The following is a 23,014-nucleotide window of genomic DNA, read 5'->3' as shown; positions in this document are numbered from 1 at the left end:
TCTGTTGCCTGTGTCTATGTGCCTGTGGTTCTGTCAGTGTGATCATGTGATGTATCTGACCCCAGGAATGTGTCAATAAAGTTTCCCCTTCCAGGGACAATGAATTCACGGTGTTCTTATTTCAATTTCCAGGAGTGTATTTCTGACTGGAAAAGGATGAACAAAGGTGCTATGGACAAGTATACGGAAATTGACCGGTACACAGTACAGGGCTGCATCGCATCCACTTCAAAACAGACGTCCAAAGTGGTCTCCATGGGACAGCAGATGACAAGGACATGAGTGGTTGTTATGCAGGATGCACATGATCGTACTTTGGCTTGCAGCATGTTGGCGGGCCACTTGCCTGGAGCTTGTAACAGGGTTCATCTCAATATCCTGTAGAAACCAGTCCTCCCTACACTATCTTCTGCCTGAAAGGGCCCATGATCGCCCAAACGTCCAAAAAGGGCTTGAAATGTTGTGTGACGTGGTCGATGTCTGTGAGGGTACTTGTTTTAGTACACCCATGCTGCCTCTCGACCGCATCAATCTGCTTGGCTGTACACAAACACCATCTCGGCTTGCTTCCACCATGAATACCGGACCATTTTGCTGCTTACAGTACACTGCGTCAATGACAAAGCCTGCAACACACGACATGTGGTCAGAGGAACTGTCATTCGTCAGTGCCATCGACCGTTGGCAACGATGCATTTTCGGATACATGCTCATAAAACCTTTCTTCCTCCATTTCCAGTCATAATCTGCCTCTGCAGTTTGTCGGTTTCATTAATGTTCAGCCTGTATATACACTACTGGCCATTAAAATTGCTGCACCAAGAAGAAATGCAGATGATAAGCGAGTATTCATTGCACAAATATATTATACTAGAACTGACTTGTGATTACATTTTCACGCAATTTGGGTGCATAGATCCTGAGAAATCAGTACTCTAAACAACTACCTCTGGCCGTAATAACGGCCTTGATACACCTGGGCATTGAGTCAAACAGAGCTTGGATGGCGTGTACAGGTACAGCTGCCCATGTAGCTTCAACACGATACCACAGTTCATCAAGAGTAGTGACTGGCGTATTGTGACGAGCCAGTTGTTAGGCCACCATCGACCAGACGTTTTCAGTGGTGAGAGATCTGGAGAATGTGCTGGCCAGGGCAGCAGTCGAACATTTTCTGTATCCAGAAAGGTCCGTAGAGGACCTGCAACACGCGGTCGTGCATTATCCTGCTGAAATGTAGGGTTTCGCAGGGATCGAATGAAGGGTTGAGCCACGGGTCGTAACACATCTGAAATGTAACATCCACTGTTCAAAGTGCCGCCAATGCAAACAAGAGGTGACCGAGGCGTGTAACCAATGGCACCCCATACCATCACGCGGGGTTATACGCCAGTTTGGCGATGACGAATAGACGCTTCCAATGTGCGTTCACCGCGATGTCGTCAAACACGGATGCGACCATCGTGATGCTGTAAACAGAACCTGGATTCATCCGAAAAAATGACGTTTTGCCATTGGTGCACCCAGGTTCGTCGTTGAGTACACCATCGCAGGCGCTCCTGTCTGTGATGCAGCGTCAAGGGTAACCGCAGCCGCGGTCTCCGAGCTGATAGTCCATGCTGCTGCAAACGTCGTCGAACTGTTCGTGCAGATGGTTGTCTTGCAAACGTGCCCATCTGCTGACTCAGGGATCGAGACGTGACTGCACGATCCGTTACAGCCATGCTATTGATACGAGGCCGTTGGGATCCAGAACGGCGCTCCGTATTACCCTCCTGAACCCACCGATTCCATATTCTGCTCGCGACCAACACGAGCAGCAATGTCGCGATACGATAAACCGCAATCGCGATAGGCTACAATCAGACCTTTATCAAAGTCGGAAACGTGATGGTACGCATTTCTCCTCCTTACACGGGGCATCACAACAACGTTTCACCAGGCAACGCCGGTCAACTGCTCTTTGTGTATGAGAAATTGGTTGGAAACTTTCCTCACGTCAGCGCGTTGTATGTGTCGCCACCGGCGCCAACCTCGTGTGAATGTTCTGAAAAGCTTATCATTTGCATACCACAGCATCTTCTTCCTGTCGGTTAAATTTCGCGTCTGTAGCACTCCATCTTCGCGGTGTAGCAATTTTAATGGCCAGTTGTTGTTGTTGTTGTTGTGGTCTTCAGTCCTGAGACTGGTTTGATGCAGCTCTCCATGCTACTCTATCCTGTGCAAGTTTCTTCATCTCCCAGTACCTACTGCAACCTACATCCTTCTGAATGTGCTCCCCCTACGATTTTTACCCTCCACGCTGCCGTCCAATACTAAATTTGTGATCCCTTGATGCCTCAGAACATGTCCTACCAACCGATCTCTTCTTCTGGTCAAGTTGTGCCACAAACTTCTCTTCTCCCCAATCCTATTCAATACTTCCTCATTAGTTATGTGATCTACCCATCTAATCTTCAGCATTCTTCTGTAGCACCACATTTCGAAAGCTTCTGTTCTCTTCTTGTCCAAACTATTTACCGTCCATGTTTCACTTCCATACATGGCTACACTCCATACAAATACTTTCAGAAATGACTTCCTGACACTTAAATCTATACTCGATGTTAAATTTCTCTTCTTCAGAAACGCTTTCCTTGCCATTGCCAGTCTACATTTTATATCCTCTCTACTTCGACCATCATCAGCTATTTTGCTCCCCAAATAACAAAACTCCTTTACTACTTCAAGTGTCTCATTTCCTAATCTAATTCCCTCAGCATCACCCGACTTAATTCGACTACATTCCATTATCCTCGTTTTGCTTTTGTTGATGCTCATCTTATATCGTCCTTTCAAGACACCATCCATTGCGTTCAACTGCTCTTTCAAGTCCTTTGCTGTCTCCGACAATTACAATGTCATCGGCGAATCTCAAAGTTTTTATTTCTTCTCCATGGATTTTAATACCTACTCCGAATTTTTCTTTTGTTTCCTTTAATGACCAGTAGTGTTCATAATTTTCTTCGGAACAGTCACGGCGCCAGTCCTGCTTGTCCGGTTTCTTTACTGTTGTGCTGGACAAGATAAGTGGGGCAGCCTGCAGGCCTACAGCGCGCACGGAACGCAGAGTGCTGGAGCGACCATACGCTGTCGCTGTCGCGGTCCCGGGGCCCGCCGGTCGCGGTCCGCCGCCTGCTGTTGACCGTGTGTCACGTCTCGCGTGTTGACTCACCTGCGCTGCGCCTGCTGTTGACTCGCCCGAGCAGCGACACGAGGGCCGGATTCCGCCCGTCCGTCCGCTCTGCCTGCCACTCTGCTGTGTCTCTTACAAAAAATAATCCGTTTACCGCCCACTTCACTACACTCCGCTTCCCGGCTTCCACTGCTCTTAACGGGAGGCAGATGGTCTGCTAGCTACCGAGATGACTTCTCTGCCGGTGGCTGGTCACTTTGCTGGTTCTCAGTGGACGTGGCACGTAGACTGAGGATATCTTGCAAACAAAGCACGATTTCTGAAATCCCAATTACTGATCGTCACATTGCCAATTTTTACGAATGGAAACGTTGCAGCCTCCAAGTCGAGTCAAGAAATGTTCAATCCTAAAGTTGGTAAGATCTGGACACTACACTACTGGCCATTAAAATTGCTAAACCACGAAGCTACAGAAGCGAAATTTAACCGACAGGAAGAAGGTGCTGTGATATGCAAAGGATTAGCTTTTCAGAGCATTCACAGAAGGTTGCCGCCGGTGGCGCCACCTACAACGTGCTGACATGAAGAAAGTTTCCAACCGATTTCCGATACAGCCGGCCGGTTTTGTCCGAGCGGTTCTAGGCGCTAAGGTCCGGAACCGCGCGACCGCTACGGTCGCAGGTTCGAATCCTGCCTAGGGCATGGCTGTGTGTCATGTCCTTAGGTTAGTTAGGTTTAATTAGTTATAAGTTCTAGGGGACTGATGACCTCAGAAATGAAGTCCCATAGTGTCCAGAATGAGATTTTCACTCTGCAGCGGAGTGTGCGCTGATATGAAACTTCCTGGCAGATTAAAACTGTGTGCCCGACCGAGACTCGAACTCGGGACCTTTGCCTTTCGCGGGCAAGTGCTCTACCATCTGAGCTACCGAAGCACGACTCACGCCCGGTACTCACAGCTTTACTTCTGCCACTATCTCGTCTCCTACCTTCCAAACTTTACAGAAGCTCTCCTGCGAACCTTGCTGGAGAGCTTCTGTAAAGTTTGGAAGGTAGGAGACGAGATAGTGGCAGAAGTAAAGCTGTAAGTACCGGGCGTGAGTCGTGCTTCGGTAGCTCAGATGGTGCAGGCACGGTAGCTCAGCGTGTTCGGTCAGAGAGCCGGTTGGCCTCTGTAATAAAGAAACTGAGTGAAAGCATCAACAAAACGAACTAGACTGGATGTCATGTGACGTCCGCAACGACCGAACACAACGATCAACAACGAACAAAACGAAAAAAAAAGATGGTAAAGCACTTGCCCGCGAAAGGCAAAGGTCCCGAGTTCCAGTCTCGGTCGGGCACACAGTTTTAATCTGCCAGGAAGTTTCAAGTCCCATAGTGCTCAGAGCCATTTGAACCATTTTGATCGTTTCACGCAGTTTTTCCTGTCTGAACGCAACGCATTTTGGACCCTAATAACAACAATCCACTTGCTGCTAAACCTTTATTTATTTACGTATTTAGGACATAAACTCCGTCCGAACAGGCCTGGGAAGGTCCAACGGTACCGACCGGCTTCCGTGTCATCCTCAGCCCACAGGCGTCACTGAATGCGGATACGGAGGGTCATGTGGTCAGCACACCGCTCTCCCGGCCGTATGTCAGTTTCCGAGGCCGGAGCCGCTACTTCTCAGTCTAGTACTCCTCAGTTTGCCTGACAAGGGTTGAGTGCACCCAGCTTGCCAACAGCGCTCGGCAGACCAGAGGGTCACCCATCCAAGTGTTAGCCCAGCCCGACAGCACTTAACTTCGATGATCTGACGGGAACCGGTGTTACCACTGCGGCAAGACCGTTGGCGTTTAGGACATAGTCCATCTTAAGAAAATCATATAAAACAAAATATAGAGCTTTTTGTTATATGATTTCAGTGTTATCACCCGTGCCAGTGAAGCGCCGATGTTGAAACCCAAGCGTGGGTATTATCTGAGATTGTTCGTAATAAGGGATTCAACAATTATGACAGGAAGATCTGATCGACTCGATGTTATAGATGCCCGATGTGAATAGATGAGGATTTGGCGGTGACTAGCAGAATAAGTCTCATTAGAAATATTACGTTAGGCCTAAATTTATTCTGAAATCTCTGTATAATCTAAAAATCACACAACGTACAATTACGTGGATGCAGTGCAAGATTGCAGCCAGCAAACATGTTACTATAATACCATAATCCTGTAAACCGGCCCGTGTGGCCGTGCCGTTCTAGGAGCTTCAGTCTGGAACCGCGTGACCGCTACGGTCGCAGGTTCGAATCCTGCCTCGGGCATGGATGTGTGTGACCTCCTTAGGTTAGTTAGGTTTAAGTGGTTCTAAGTTCTAGGGGACTGATGACCACAAATGTTAAGTCCCATAGTGCTCAGAGCCATTTGAACCATAATCCTGTAAGAAGTTCATTGAATATGCCAATTCATTATCACAAGACAAGTAGCTGTACTATGGGGTAGAATCGGCCAGTCGACATCACAGCAACATGCGAAGGCAAGAGCGTAGAGCGAAGACAGACCCTTGTCAGCCGGCCACGTGCCCTTGCTAACCGATGTAGCCGCCAAGCTAGCCTACTGGCTGAGTCTTGTGAAGGCCCGGACGACCTGCAAAGACATAACACAAACTTTTCACACAGAGATGTCCTACCCAAGCAGACAGATGAATGATTACAGATCTTCGAAACAGGCAACAGCCTGTCAAAACACTGCGTGTGTAAATTATGTTAATTACGTATTGAGTGAATCAGGTTCGTATGAGGATAGCAGCAACAGAAACATAAAAAAGTTGACGTAATATTAATGGAATAAAAATTAATTGGGGTGTCATATTCACGCAAGTCTAACGATAGCATTTGATGGTTGCAATATGAATCTAGTACAACGTTCTCTAGAGGAGGTTGATGGGAAGTTATGTATATTTTTTATGCCGATGTTTCAATTGATTCATATTCATGCTGATGTATGGGAAGTTACGAGCTTCAACTGAAGTGTTTTGATCTACTTCTTCGATTGAGATTTCCAAGTTACTTTTAAAACTCGTTTCCAAGATGTGTCTATAGTGAAGTGATGCACTGCTTCGTGCTAGTTAATAGAACCTTTCCCTCATAAAACGTACTGTCTCTCTGCGAGTGGAGTTCTTGCATTTAATAAATGATAGAAATGGCAGCCGTACTTTCTAAAACTGAAATCGAAAACGGAAATCTGAATCACATGTTCACAGCTGATTGAATAAATATGTTAAAAATCATTGGTATGAAAATAAACAGAAAATTTTAAGCAATGGTTCAAATGGCTCTGAGCACTATTGGACTTAACTTCAGAGGTCATCAGTCCCCTAGAACTTAGAACTACTTAAACCTAACTAACCTAAGGACATTACACACATCCATGCCAGAGGCAGGATTCGAACCTGCGACCGTAGCGATCGCGTGGTTCCAGACTGAGCGCCTGGAACCGCTCGGCCACAGTGGTCTTTTCACTAACAATTTCTTTCTCAGTGAAAGACATTAACGCATGGTTATTTTAATTAAAGACGTCATCAGGCGTAATATGATAAAAATATTTGCCACCAGTTACTTTTCCAACACGGGGAGTGATGGAAGATGCAGAGTTATTTATTGATAACTAGCCCCAGTGTTTTAGAAGAATAATGAGCAAAAGCTAGAAAACATACAGAAAACAGACACCAGTGGGCAGAGCATCTCCCCATATTTTAACTCGCATTACGAGTACTCAATATAGACTCCGTTTGTGATGCGGCGTACATCAATACAAGCGTGCAGTTCTTTGACACGAATTATCCGGGAAGGCGGAACAGCAGTCCGCTATATGTAGGAGTAAAACAATTCGACGAAACCAATACGGAGCAGAGGATTAACAATGATACTTGAAGGCAGTACAGTTAACAGGTGCAAGCTGTAAATATAAGAACCTTGCAAACCATTATCACACTTCCCTTTACCAGTGGGACATTGATATATAGCAATGACATGTAGCAAATTCCTTTAGATTCTGATAACCTAAAGGGGACACTTAAAGAGACTGAACAAACATAGATACATGTATGGTTATTAAGGGAATCGTACACCATTCTTCCTGCAAAATAGTGCGAACTTCTAGTACCTACGATGGAAGTGGTTAGCGACCACGCACCCGTCGTTCCAAGGTAGACCACATAGGCTCAATAAGAATGAAATCTAGAGATTGTGGTGGCCAGGGCAAACACGAAAATTCATTTCTCGTGCTCACAAAACCAGCCCTGTCGTCTTGGAACACAGCGTCACCATTGAGGAACAAATATTGTACCACGGAATGGCGCTGATCAACCAGAATGCTAATACACTCCTGGAAATTGAAATAAGAACACCGTGAATTCATTGTCCCAGGAAGGGGAAACTTTATTGACACATTCCTGGGGTCAGATACATCACATGATCACACTGACAGAACCACAGGCACATAGACACAGGCAACAGAGCATGCACAATGTCGGCACTAGTACAGTGTATATCCACCTTTCGCAGCAATGCAGGCTGCTATTCTCCCATGGAGACGATCGTAGAGATGCTGGATGTAGTCCTGTGGAACGGCTTGCCATGCCATTTCCACCTGGCGCCTCAGTTGGACCAGCGTTCGTGCTGGACGTGCAGACCGCGTGAGACGACGCTTCATCCAGTCCCAAACATGCTCAATGGGGGACAGATCCGGAGATCTTGCTGGCCAGGGTAGTTGACTTACACCTTCTAGAGCACGTTGGGTGGCACGGGATACATGCGGACGTGCATTGTCCTGTTGGAACAGCAAGTTCCCTTGCCGGTCTAGGAATGGTAGAACGATGGGTTCGATGACGGTTTGGATGTACCGTGCACTATTCAGTGTCCCCTCGACGATCACCAGTGGTGTACGGCCAGTGTAGGAGATCGCTCCCCACACCATGATGCCGGGTGTTGGCCCTGTGTGCCTCGGTCGTATGCAGTCCTGATTGTGGCGCTCACCTGCACGGCGCCAAACACGCATACGACCATCATTGGCACCAAGGCAGAAGCGACTCTCATCGCTGAAGACGACACGTCTCCATTCGTCCCTCCATTCACGCCTGTCGCGACACCACTGGAGGCGGGCTGCACGATGTTGGGGCGTGAGCGGAAGACGGCCTAACGGTGTGCGGGACCGTAGCCTAGCTTCATGGAGACGGTTGCGAATGGTCCTCGCCGATACCCCAGGAGCAACAGTGTCCCTAATTTGCTGGGAAGTGGCGGTGCGGTCCCCTACGGCACTGCGTAGGATCCTACGGTCTTGGCGTGCATCCGTGCGTCGCTGCGGTCCGGTCCCAGGTCGACGGGCACGTGCACCTTCCGCCGACCACTGGCGACAACATCGATGTACTGTGGAGACCTCACGCCCCACGTGTTGAGCAATTCGGCGGTACGTCCACCCGGCCTGCCGCATGCCCACTATACGCCCTCGCTCAAAGTCCGTCAATTGCACATACGGTTCACGTCCACGCTGTCGCGGCATGCTACCAGTGTTAAAGACTGCGATGGAGCTCCGTATGCCACGGCAAACTGGCTGACACTGACGGCGGCGGTGCACAAATGCTGCGCAGCTAGCGCCATTCGACGGCCAACACCGCGGTTCCTGGTGTGTCCGCTGTGCCGTGCGTGTGATCATTGCTTGTACAGCCCTCTCGCAGTGTCCGGAGCAAGTATGGTGGGTCTGACACACCGGTGTCAATGTGTTCCTTTTTCCATTTCCAGGAGTGTATAATCCTTGGCAGTAGTCAGTAGTGCGACCTCGCAGGTAACCATGAAGCTCATGGAACATTACGGTATGACTGCCCAGGTCATGACCGAACCCCAGCCATGTTTCACTCTTGGAACCTGAATTCGCCCAGAAGTTGGAAACAGTGCGAAATAAGTTCCATCTGACCAAACGACGTTCTTATACTGCTCCATAGTCCAGGTTTTATGGTTTCGGCACCACGCTTTCTGCTGATGTGTCACTGATGAGTGGTTTTGTAATTCGAGCTCACCCTGCAATTCCCTGTTCCTTCGCATTGTTTTGGAGCTGACACAGTTTTCGTCACAATCCTCTTCAATGCGCGTTCGTCACGATCAATCAAGACAGACCTTCGTCCGCATTGTGACTTGGCGAATGTCATTTTTCTACTTTGACTGTATGCGGCACATAGCTTCGATAGGTGCCTCTTAATACACAAAACACTGCGGTTACCTTGGTTATAGAAGCATCCACCATAAGAACACGAACAGTTTGTTCACTTTCGAAATCACTTAACTCAGACACAATGCACTCAGACACTGTTCGGACACTTGCAACGTGCTGACGACACTGCATGGGTGCCGGCAAGTGCAACAGTGCAACCTGTAAGCTTGCCTAGCATCTGCGTTTACGTTGAAGCAAGCATTTCTCGTTGTGTTTCAATATTTTTGTCCAACTCTTGTACGACTCAGTGTTAGTGAAGACCTAAGTAAGCGCTGGACAAATTCCCAGCTTCCTACTTGGAAAATTGGGCTGCGAAAGGGTTTACAAGAGTTAACACACGTTCGATCTTAGTGTGCGCTAAATTCCAGCAAGGGAAGAGATGGTATCTATCGCTTAGCTACGAGAACCCACTCCAGCTGGAAGGAGTATAGTGTGACGTGTACAGTGGTTCACATATGAGAGAGCCTTAGGGACAGCCTCCTGCGGGAATATGAGTGGAAACAGAAACGGCCGGCTGCGGACACCTCGGCGCTGCCTCCAATAGGGTTCTGCGCTGGGCTACAAAAGACTGGCGTCCGACGTCTCAGGTAAACTGGCGCGTCATAACACGACAACGAAAACCCGTGTATTGAAGACATACAGAAACAACCGAGCTTGTGATACCGAGTTCCGAACGGCGAGCTGGGAATTCCGCTCATATGCAGCATAACACGTGAAAAATCATCACAGTATGCAAATTTAGGAACGTAAATGCCTTTATCCCACACACATTATGTAAAATGAAGCCTATGTAGAATTCTTCTATAAATGTCCAGCCAATATTCTAGGGAAATGGTACAGGCAAAAAAAAAAAAATTAATCAGTGGTATCATAACTGAAGCGCCAAACACCACTCACGGATTAGTTGTGGTTTAATTTACTACATTTGAAAAGACAAACAATGATGTTTCAGGCAGTTGATATAAAGTCATATAAGAAATAACTGGTTATCTACACGCTGCATCATATCAATCTGACGTGCGTTTTAGCACACTTCATATAAAGCGTCATTTACTAAATGGCCTGTAGGGTCGAGAGCTGTAAACTTTATATTGCATTAAGATACGTTACTAGTGATGATGGCTGCAAGGGAGGAAGTAAAAAGCGAGAGCCAATGACAGGCTAGATGACTTTGGTAGCGAGGGAAGAGACAGGATGGATTACTAGACACAGTTCGTAAGTTCCCGTAGCGCGAGTCGATAGTCGTTTGTTATCTTGTTTTGAAAACTTGTTGGCTTGGCGTTAGTCAGTCAGTTAGGCAGCAGTAGCCGACCGAGACAGACGCAGCAAGAGGGCAGTAACGGCTTTTTTTTCATTTACAAGTTTCTTACCAGGAGCGAATTTTTTTGTATCATCTGTGTGCTTTAATAGCTAAGTTTCTTGAGTTTATGCCTGTAAATGTAATATCTAATAGCCGCAGTTGTCGCGTTTTCGTTTGCTTCGGAAAGTAAACCGATTATGTGACATTACAAGTTCCTAATCAGGTGAAAATTATTTTGTTTCACCTGAGTGCTTCGGTAGTTAGGTTTTCGAATGTGTGCTTATTACTAGACACAGTTCGCGCGTTTCCGTCAGGGTCTAGAGTAGGGTTGCGCAGCACGTGCCAATAGTCAGTTTATCTGCATAGCTTAGTTTTCCGTGGTCTTTAGTATGGACAGGGACTGCGATTGTTGTGGGCGGATGCGAGCCGAGTGGGTGACATTTCGCTCTCAGCTTCAGGCTGTGATGGCTTCGGTTACACAGCTTGAGGCTGCGCACCACTGTTGTGGACCGGCCGTGGGGATCCAACGGACGTCCAGCACGTCAGAGTCCTCCGATCGTGCCTCACCGGTGGCCAACCCAGTTACTGCTCGCATTGAGGCTAACCCCTCACCTGTGGTCGTGTGGGACGTCGCCCCGGGGCGAAGCAGATGGCGAAAAACTTCCCAGGCGGCCACTGGTAAGCCCCCCCCCCCCCCGTTTTTTTTTTTACGAACAGGTTCCAGGTGCTGTCTGTGGCTGACACTGTCGCTGAGCCAGATGCTGTCGCCTGTCCTGCGTCAGAGGAAACCACTCAGCCTGCAATATCCGGGCAATCGCAGATGGTGGTAGTTGGGAGCTCCAACGTTAGGCGCGTTATTGGGGCCCTTAGGGACTTGGCTGACAAGAAGGGTAAGAAAAGAAATGTGCGCTCCGTGTGCATACCGAGTGGAGTCATACCAGATGTGGAAAGGGTCCTCCCGGATGCCATGAAGAGGACAGGGTGCAGCCAACTGCAGGTGGTTGCTCACGTCGGTACCAATGATGTGTGTCACTTTGGATCAGAAGAGATTCTCTCTGGTTTCGAGCGGATAACAGAAGTGGCAAAGGCTGCCAGTCTTGCTTGCGAGATGAAAGCAAAGCTGACCATCTGCAGCATAGTCGACAGGACCGATTGCGGACCTCTGGTACAGAGCCGAGTGGAGGGTCTGAATCAGAGGCTCAGACGGTTCTGCGACCGTGTAGGCTGCAGATTCCTCGACTTGCGCCAAAGGGTGGTTGGGTTTCGGGTTCCGCTGAATAGGTCAGGTGACCACTATACTCAGGAGGCGGCTACACGTGTAGCAGGGACTGTATGACGTGGACAGGGCGGTTTTTTTTAGGTTAGAGGGTCTAGGGAAAACACAAGATGGGCTTCAATCACAAAGGTTGCAGGCTGAACACAGGAAGAACGTAGATAGAGGAACCATTGGTGTAACAGTTGTGTTGGGAAAGTACCAGAGCTCCAAGCGCTAATAGAAAGCACTGATGCTCAAATCGTTATAGGCACTGAAAGCTGGCTAAAGCCGGATATAAGCTCAGCTGAAATTTTTGCGAAGAACCTAACGGTATTCCGGAAGGATGGGCTAAACACGGTTGGCGGTGGCGTGTTTGTTGCTGTCAGAAGTAGTTTATCTTATCGCGAAATTAAAGTAGATGCTTCCTGTGAGTATGGGCAAAGGTCATTGTTGGCAACCGGAATAAAATAATAATTGGGTCCTTTTACCGACCTCCCAGTTCAGATGATACAGTTGCTGAAAGGTTCAAAGAAAACTTGAGTTTGATTTCAAACACGTACCTGACTCATATGATAATAGTTGGTGGTGACTTTAATTTGCCCTTGATATGTTGGCGAAAATACATGTTTAATTCCGGAGGTACGCATAATATATCATCCGAAATTGTGCTAAACGCATTCTCTGAAAATTATTTCGAGCATTTAGTTCATGAGCCCACGCGAATAGTAAACGGTTGTGAAAACACACTTGACCTCTTAGCAACAAATAATCCTGAGTTAATAATGAGCATCAAAACCGATTCAGGGATTAGTGAACACAGGGTTGTGGCAGCGAGATTGGATATTGTAATCCCCAAATCCTCGAAAAATAAGCGAAAAATATACCTGTTCCAAAAAGCAGATAAAAATTAAACTTGGCGCCTTCCTTAGAGACAATCTCCACTCATTCCAAATTAATAATATAAGTGTAGACCAGATGTGGCTTGAATTCAAAGAAATAGTATCGGCAGCAGTTGAGAGATTTATACCAAATAAAGTAACAAAAGACGGAGCTGATCCTCCTTGGTACATAAAACGGGTTAGAACACTGTTGCAGAAACAACGAAACAAACATGCCAAATTTAAACAGGCGAAAAATCCCCTAGATTGGCGGTCTTTTACAGAAGCTCGAAATTTAGCGCGGACTTCAATGTGAGATGCCTTTAACAGTTTCCACAACGAAACTTTGTCTCGAAAACTGGCAGAAAATCCAAAGAGATTCTGGTCGTATGTGAAGTATGTTAGCGGCAAGAAACAATCAAGGCCTTCTCTGCGCGATAGAAATGGAGATACTATCGAAGACAGTGCCATCAAAGCAGAGTTACTATACACAGACTACCGAAATGCCTTCACAAAAGAAGACGAAGTAAATATTCCAGAATTCGAATAGAGTTCAAAAATGGTTCAAATGGCTCTGAGCACTATGAGACTTAACTTTTGAGATCATCAGTCCCCTACAACTTAGAACTACGTAAAGCTAACTAACCTAAAGACTTCACACACATCCATGGCCGAGGCAGGATTCGAACCTGCGACCGTAGCGATCGCGCGGTTTCAGACTGTAGCGCTCTAGAACCGCTCGGCCACCCTGGGCGGCTTCGAATCGAGAACAGCTGTCAACATGAGTAACGTAGAATTAAATATCCTCGGAGTAGTGAAGCAACTTAAATCACTTAATAAAAGCAAGTCTTCTGGTGCAGACTGTATGCCAATTAGTTTCCTTTCGGAGTATGCTGATGCGTTAGCTCCATACTTAACAATCATATACAATCGTTCGCTCGACGAAAGATCCGTACCCAAAGACTGGAAAGTTGCACAGGTCATACCAATATTCAAGAAAGGTAGTAGGAGTAATCTACTTAATTTACAGGCCCATATCATTAACGTCAATATGCAGCAGGATTTTAGAACATATACTGTGTTCTAACACTATGAATTACCTCGAAGGAAACGGTCTATTGACACACAGTCAACATGGGATTAGAAAACATCGTTCCTGTGAAACACAGCTAGCTCTTTATTCACATTAAGTGTTGAGTGCCATTGACAAGGGATTTCACATCGATTCCGTATTTCTGGATTTCCAGAAGGCTTTTGACACTGTACCACACAAGCGGGTCGTAGTGAAATTGCGTGCTTACATCTACATCTACATCTATACTCCGCGAGCCACCTTACGGTGTGTGGCGGAGGGTACTTATTGTACCACTATCTGATCCCCCCTTCCCTGTTCCATTCACGAATTGTGCGTGGGAAGAACGACTGCTTGTAAGTCTCCGTATTTGCTCTAATTTCTCGGATCTTTTCGTTGTGATCATTACGCGAGATATATGTGGGCGGTAGTAATATGTTGCCATTCTCTTCCCGGAATGTGCTCTCTCGTAATTTCGATAATAAACCTCTCCGTATTGCGTAACGCCTTTCTTGAAGTGTCCGCCACTGGAGCTTGTTCAGCATCTCCGTAACGCTCTCGCGCTGACTAAATGTCCCCATGACGAATCGCGCTGCTTTTCGCTGGATCATGTCTATCTCTTCTATTAATCCAACCTGGTAAGGGTCCCATACTGATGAGCAATACTCAAGAATCGGACGAACAAGCGTTTTGTAAGCTACTTCTTTCGTCGATGAGTCACATTTTCTTAGAATTCTTCCTATGAATCTCAACCTGGCGCCTGCTTTTCCCACTATTTGTTTTATGTGATCATTCCACTTCAGATCGCTCCGGATAGTAACTCCTAAGTATTTTACGGTCGTTACCGCTTCCAATGATTTACCACCTATGGCATAATCGTACTGGAATGGATTTCTGCCCCTATGTATGCGCATTATATTACATTTATCTACGTTTAGGGAAAGCTGCCAGCTGTCGCACCATGCATTAATCCTCTGCAGGTCTTCCTGGAGTACGTACGAGTCTTCTGATGTTGCTACTTTCTTGTAGACAACCGTGTCATCTGCAAATAGCCTCACGGAGCTACCGATGTTGTCAACTAAGTCATTTATGTATATTGTAAACAATAAAGGTCCTATCACGCTTCCTTGCGGTACTCCCGAAATTACCTCTACATCTGCAGATTTTGAACCGTTAAGAATGACATGTTGTGTTCTTTCTTCTAGGAAATCCTGAATCCAATCACAAACCTGGTCCGATATTCCGTAAGCTCGTATTTTTTTCACTAAACGTAAGTGCGGAACCGTATCAAATGCCTTCCTGAAGTCCAGGAATACGGCATCAATCTGCTCGCCAGTGTCTACGGCACTGTGAATTTCTTGGGCAAATAGGGCGAGCTGAGTTTCACATGATCTCTGTTTGCGGAATCCATGTTGGTTATGATGAAGGAGATTTGTATTATCTAAGAACGTCATAATACGAGAACACAAAACATGTTCCATTATTCTACAACAGATTGACGTAAGCGAAATAGGCCTATAATTATTCGCATCTGATTTATGACCCTTCTTGAAAATGGGAACGACCTGCGCTTTCTTCCAGTCGCTAGGTACTTTACGTTCTTCCAGCGATCTACGATAAATTGCTGATAGAAAGGGGGCAAGTTCTTTAGCATAATCACTGTAGAATCTTAAGGGTATCTCGTCTGGTCCGGATGCTTTTCCGCTACTAAGTGATAGCAGTTGTTTTTCAATTCCGATATCGTTTATTTCAATATTTTCCATTTTGGCGTCCGTGCGACGGCTGAAGTCAGGGACCGTGTTACGATTTTCCGCAGTGAAACAGTTTCGGAACACTGAATTCAGTATTTCTGCCTTTCTTCGGTCGTCCTCTGTTTCGGTGCCATCGTGGTCAACGAGTGACTGAATAGGGGATTTAGATCCGCTTACCGATTTTACATATGACCAAAACTTTTTAGGGTTCTTGTTTAGATTGTTTGCCAATGTTTTATGTTCGAATTCGTTGAATGCTTCTCTCATTGCTCTCTTTACGCTCTTTTTCGCTTCGTTCAGCTTTTCCTTATCAGCTATGATTCGACTACTCTTAAACCTATGATGAAGCTTTCTTTGTTTCCGTAGTACCTTTCGTACATGATTGTTATACCACGGTGGATCTTTCCCCTCGCTTTGGACCTTAGTCGGTACGAACTTATCTAAGGCGTACTGGACGATGTTTCTGAATTTTTTCCATTTTTGTTCCACATCCTCTTCCTCAGAAATGAACGTTTGATGGTGGTCACTCAGATATTCTGCGATTTGTGCCCTATCACTCTTGTTAAGCAAATATATTTTCCTTCCTTTCTTGGCATTTCTTATTACACTTGTAGTCATTGATGCAACCACTGACTTATGATCACTGATACCCTCTTCTACATTCACGGAGTCGAAAAGTTCCGGTCTATTTGTTGCTATGAGGTCTAAAACGTTAGCTTCACGAGTTGGTTCTCTAACTATCTGCTCGAAGTAATTCTCGGACAAGGCAGTCAGGATAATGTCACAAGAGTCTGTCCCTGGCTCCAGTTCTGATTGTGTGACTATCCCATTCTATACCTGGTAGATTGAAGTCTCCCCCTATTACAATAGTATGATCACGAAACTTCTTCACGACGTTCTGCAGGTTCTCTCTGAGGCGCTCAACTACTACGGTTGCTGATGCAGGTGGTCTATAGAAGCATCCGACTACCATATCTGACCCACCTTTGATACTTAGCTTAACCCAGATTATTTCACATTCGCATTCGCTAATAACTTCACTGGATATTATTGAATTCTTTACTGCTATAAATACTCCTCCACCATTGGCGTTTATCCTATCCTTGCGGTATATATTCCATTCTGTGTCTAGGATTTCGTTACTGTTCACTTCCGGTTTTAATCAACTTTCCGTTCCTAATACTATATGCGCACTATTTCCTTCAATAAGAGATACTAATTCAGGAACCTTGCCCTGGATACTCCTGCAGTTTACCAATATTACGTTAACTTTTCCTGTTTTTGGTCTCTGAGGACGGACGTTCTTTATCAACGATGATAATGTCCTCTCTGGTAAGCCGTCAGGTATTTTATCGTTTCGCCCAAGGGGGGGTCCCTCTAACCTAAAAAACCCCCGTGTGCACGCCACACGTACTCTGCTACCCTAGTAGCTGCTTCCGGTGTGTAGTGCACGCCTGACCTGTCTAGGGGGGCCCTACAGTTCTCCACCCAATAACGGAGGTCGATGAATTTGCAACCATTATAGTCGCAGAGTCGTCTGAGCCTCTGGTTTAGACCCTCCACACGGCTCCAAACCAGAGGACCGCGATCGACTCTGGGCACTATGCTGCAGATATTAAGCTCAGCTTGCACTCCGCGTGCGATGCTGGTTGTCTTCACCAAATCAGCCAGCCGCCGGAAGGAACCAAGGATGGCCTCAGAACCCAAGCGGCAGGCGTCATTCGTTCCGACATGTGCTACTATCTGCAGCCGGTCACACCCAGTGCGTTCAATAGCTGCCGGAAGGGCCTCCTCCACATTACGGACGAGACCCCCCGGCAAGCACACCGAGTGCACACTGGCATTCTTCCCCGACCTACCCGCTATTTTCCTGAGGGGCTCCATAACCCGCCTAACGTTGGAGCTCCCTATAACTAATAGGCCCGCCCTCTGTGACTGTCGGGACCTTGCCGGAGAATCGGCCACTGGCCCAACAGGCGAGGCATCCTGTGGTGGCTCGGAAACGATGTCATCACCACTAGGAAGCACCCCGTACCTGTTGGAAAGGGGTAAGGCAGCTGCCACGCGGCCAGATCCCACCTTCGCCTTTCGGCCAGGCACGCGCGAGCCCACCACTGTCCGCCATTCACCCTGGAGTGATGGCTGACCGGTAAGATGCTCACTGCCGGAAGACGCAGCGACATCAGGGGTTCCATGTGACTCCAAGGCCACCGATGTAGGCATAGGTCTCACCACAGTTGCCCCAACGCCACTACGAGCCGACGCCTGCGCCTCGAGCTCGATGAGCCTAACAGACAAAGCCTCCACCTGCCCCCGAAGAGTGGCCAATTCTCCTTGCGTCCGCTCACAACAACCACAGTCCCTACACATGACTATGTTTACCCTACTCTATACGATGACAAATTCCCAAGATAATCTTCTGATGAGCTACTCTGATAATCAAGAAACACTCACTGAAATACGAGACGCGAAAACTACGCTAGGTTTTCCCAGAAAAACTATTTAAAAGCTAAGCGCAGCAAATAAGCACAAAAACGCTTTATACAAACAGTACTCGCTGCTGCTGGTGCTTATGGAATATCATCTCAGTTATGTGACTGGATTTGCGATTTCCTGTCAGAGAGGTCACAGTTCGTAGTAACCGACGGAAAGTCATCGAGTAAAACAGAAGTGATTTCTGACGTTCCCCAAGGTAGTGTTGCAGGCCCTTTGCTGTTCTTTATCTATATAAACGATTTGGGAGACAATCTGTGCAGCCGTCTTGTTTTGTTTGCAGATGACGCTGTCGTTTATTGACTAATAGTCATCAGAAGATCAAAACAAACTGAAAAACGATTTAGAAAAAATATCTGAATCGTGCGAAAAGTGGCAGTTGACACTAAATAACGAAAAGTGTGAGGTCATCCACATGAGTGCTAAACGCAACTCAAACTCCGGTTACACGATAAATCAGTCTAATCTAAAAGCCATAAATTCAACTAAATACCTAGGTATTACAATTACGAACAACTTAAATTGGAAGGAACACATAGAAAATGTTGTGGGGAAGGCTAACCAAAGACTGCATTTTATTGGCAGGACGCATAGAAAATGTAACAGACCTTCTAAGGAGACTGCCTACACTACGCTTTCCCGTCTGCTTTTAGAATACTGCTGCGTGGTGTGGGATCCTTACCAGATAGGACTGACGGAGTACATCGAAAAAGTTCAAAGAAGGGCAGCGCGTTTTGTATTATCCCGAAATATGGGAGAGTGTCACAGAAATGATACAGGATTTGGGCTGGACATCGTTAAAAGAAAGACGTGTTTCGTTGCGACGGAATCTTCTCACGAAATTCTAATCACAAACTTTCTCTTCCGAATGCGAAAATATTTTGTTGACACCGACCTACATAGGGAGGAATGATCACCACGATAAAATAAGGGAAATCAGAGCTCGTACGGAAAGATATAGGTGTTCATTGTTTCCGCGCGCTATGCGAGATTGGAATAATGGAGAATTGTGAAGGTGGTTCGATGAACCCTCTGCCAGGCACTTGAATGTGATTTGCAGAGTATCCACTCAGATGTAAATGCGCTAGAGGAGAGGCGTTGAGAGAGGAAACAGGACGTGTCGTACTGGAAGATACTTCCTCCTGTGAGGTGGTGTGAACATTTGGTGCTGAAAGATGGTTGAGTGGAGACATTAGAGACAAGCTGATGTTCTTAGCTTCTGGGCGGTATACGACGACATAGTCTAAATAATTTTTCGAGAGAAGTCAGTGGGTGATTGAACATGATTATTCGAAGTATTTCATATTGCCAGGTCTAACGTTTTCATCTAGATGTGAATGTAGATACATACTCCGCGACCCGCTACATGGTGCATGGCGAAGAGTACCTTCTATCACTACGACTCACTTTCTGTCCCGTTCCAATCGAGAATGGAGCGACGGAAAAAAGGAGATTGTCAATATGCCTCTTTACGAGTCTTAATTTCTCTTGTCTTCGCGTTACTTATGCGACTTATGCGAAATGTTCCAAGGTGGCCGTAGAATCGTTCTGCTGTAAGCTGCATATACCGGGTCTCTAAATTTTCTCTATAGTTTTTTGCATAAAGAACGTCGACTTCCCTCCAGGGATTCCCATTTCAGTTAACGGAATAGTAAATATGGTAGCACGCCTATGAATTGATTTTAATATATTCCTTTAAATCGACATGGTGGGGATCCCAAATACTCCAGCGACATTCAAGAATGGGTCGCACTAGTATTGTACGCGCGGTCTCTTTTATAGATGACCAACCCTTTCCTAAATGTCTCCCAATAAATCGACGGATGAAGAAAGAAATAGGAAGGGTAGGAAATAAATTTTGGTGCCCATTTGGTGCGGTGTTAATGAAGCACTGTGTGCGTTGGCTCCCAGCTTACGTTGACGTCTCAACAGTTTCTAGCAGAAAAATTACTCGTGTTTTTTCATATGCATTTTGATTTGTAACTTGAAACACTATGTATGCAGGGTATTCAGTACAGCGATGGCGAGCCATGAGAGAATCTCTGACCAGAGAGTTGTTTATCGTACTAGTCTGCGCTTGACCGCGCGAGAGTTCAGTTCAGTTGCATGTAGGGAGTCGGTAGTTACAGTTGCGAGTTAGCAGTTGTGTGTGACGAGTCGGCGGGCGCCGACATGGAACTCTGGTCGAGATTCAGGACGAGGTATATTGTTAAATAAGGTAATGAAGCAGCTTTGCGCTCAGCTAATAATGTATTGTAATGGATCTTAAGTGTAATTAATCTGTTCAAGAATCGCCCCAATAATAATTTCGTTTTGAAACCAACCATTTTTAACAAAGAATCCCTTTTTTGAAATAATATTTTCCTTGCATTTCCTTAAAGAAAAGTTTCCCTTAAATTAATATATATATATATATATATATATATATATATATATATATATATATATATATATATATATATATATATATATATATATATTGCGATGCATTTCCTCCAAGCGATGGCGAAAAATAAGAGCAGATGCAGTGTTACTGAGGTAAGAATTTGAGTTTAATCAGGGCCTAAAGATCGACATTTCGGTCTATTTGCGTTTTCATTGGCACTGAGATTTTTTTTATTGAATTGACTTACATTTTTGTAGGGAGCTTACACATGGGTCAGATTGCTAATTATAACATTTAATTATTGTCTGTCAAAATTCTCTGGGGAGGTTACACTTGGCTCTATGTCCATTGACATGTAAAATATTTTCATTTGCATTTTTTTTGTGGGGAGGTTACAAACTATAAACTAATCTATTAAGTTTACTCCACCTGCATACATTTATTGAACGATGCAGTTAACAAGCGTACAATTCTTGCATTTTCCCCCGCCTTCGGCGTATTCATCTGGATTTGGCAATGTTAGTGGTATGGGATGGCTGCATGCTCTTTATATCGCCACCCTTTCCCCACTGGATTGAATATATGTAACCTGTCTGTCTGGATCTAGTAATATCCCAAGTGAAAGCATGAACGTGTTTGTTCGACAAGTTTGTGAGTCTTGTAACTGTGGCGGGGATTCACGCACACCTAGTCTGATGTGCGGAAGCGCCAAAAACCACATCCAGGCTGGCCGGAATACCCGCCTTCGTCGTTAATCCATCGAGTGGAATCGATCCAGGGCCGACGCATCTCCCCGGATCCCGGAAGCGGTGGGTTAATGCGAGCAGCTGTCCGGGTGGGTTAACAAGCTCTGCAAATAAACTTAATTCAACGAAGGAACTGTTTTGCACGGGTTAGCAATCGGCCCCTAAGCAGCGATTTTTCGAGCAAAAGATTTTATTTCAAATCCGATCGTGACACCAAGTTCAGCAGCCAGAGTCAAACTAATTTATAAATTATATAGAACTGTGGGTGTTTAAAAGGTCAAAATACCATAGTTGGTAAGGCAGCAGACGTTTACCTTGCAGCACCTTTCGGCTGAATCTTTATGGTACAATTGTTAACTTAAGCAAAATAAATTTAGTCTATGACAGTAAAGAAAAATTTTTCGGTAAATATGCCGTTTTATAACGTCCTTGCTGTTTCCTTTTCGTTCCTATGAATACGAAACCTAGAGAGAACCTTCTCGCTAATATAAACACTATGTTCCGCGCTGTGTTATTTCGTGGCCGTTACCGTTTCCTACGGCACATGCTGTTTGCCTAGTCCGTGTCAAGCTTTTTCTATCATTTTCTTCGCTTCGGTCCCGTGCTGTTATAGAGCTTCACCTCAGCAGAAATACATTTTCCCGTTTAGTTACATTTAACTAGAGAGCTGCCACAGCTTTGCTCTGGTAGCACCAGGTATCTACTGTCTGATGACTTGTCTGGCGAAGCGGTGATAAAATATATGCACAAAGATTGTCTGCTAGTTAAAACCGTATCAAAATCCCTACAGCAATTTCTGAGAAGGGCCTTCAGACGCTGATATAAAAACGCAACGGTGGGACTCCATTTTACAATGTGTATAAATAGAAGATCTTGTATTTCTGTGTAATTCAGTATTTTCTTTCGATGAATATAATTTCACTGCATAGCGAGTATGAGAAACAATGAAATACATGAAAATGACACTTATTAGAAAAAAAGGGATCGGAGTTCAACGTCACGTCGGCGATGAGGTCAGTAGGAGTGGAGCACAGTCCAGAAACTGACGAGGATAGATGAAGAAACTTGTCTTTTTCAAAAGAACCATCCCAAACTTTGCCTTACGTAATTTTGGGAACGTACGAGAAACGTACATCTCGTTGTCTAGAGGGGTATTTGACCCCATCCCAGGGGTACGTAAAAATCTTGCCAACTCTCAATAAATATAGGAATACACAATTTTGTCAAAGCTTAAGCAAATACTTGACTTCTGCGTTACTAAAGAACCATTTTTCGTGGCATGATACAGGTATGCTCGACTGTATTCTTATGCTGCAACAAGTTTCGTAAAAATCGATCCTCTCAGTTGCAGTGAACAAGCAGTTTACAACATATGTGTTCTTGTGTGTTGTGCCGTGTTGCTATTTTATTTCCTCATTGCTGATGGTTCAAATGATTCAAATGGCTCTGAGCACTATGGGACTCAACTGCTGAGGTCATTAGTCCCCTAGAACTTAGAACTAGTTAAACCTAACTAACCTAAGGACATCACACACATCCATGCCCGAGGCAGGATTCGAACCTGCGACCGTAGCGGTCTCGCAGTTCCAGACTGCAGCGCCAGAACCGCGCGGCCACTTCGGCCGGCCATTGCTGATGGACGGTTGTCAACGGTACAAGATGCTACTATTCAGCTATCAGCATTTATGTACACTATTCACGCGCATTAA

The 23,014-nt window shown here is 45.7% G+C and overlaps 1 pseudogene; it reads right to left on the bottom strand.

The window, feature by feature from the left end:
- Positions 1 to 4,897: 4,897 nt before the first annotated feature.
- On the bottom strand, positions 4,898 to 5,015 carry LOC126093189 (5S ribosomal RNA; annotated as a pseudogene).
- Positions 5,016 to 23,014: the final 17,999 nt, after the last annotated feature.

This window comes from Schistocerca cancellata, chromosome 7 (assembly GCF_023864275.1).
Source record: "Schistocerca cancellata isolate TAMUIC-IGC-003103 chromosome 7, iqSchCanc2.1, whole genome shotgun sequence".
In the NCBI taxonomy this organism is placed as follows: Eukaryota; Metazoa; Arthropoda; class Insecta; order Orthoptera; family Acrididae; genus Schistocerca; species Schistocerca cancellata.
Note: the sequence above shows the minus strand (reverse complement) of the source record. Positions and strands in the feature narration are given on the sequence as shown.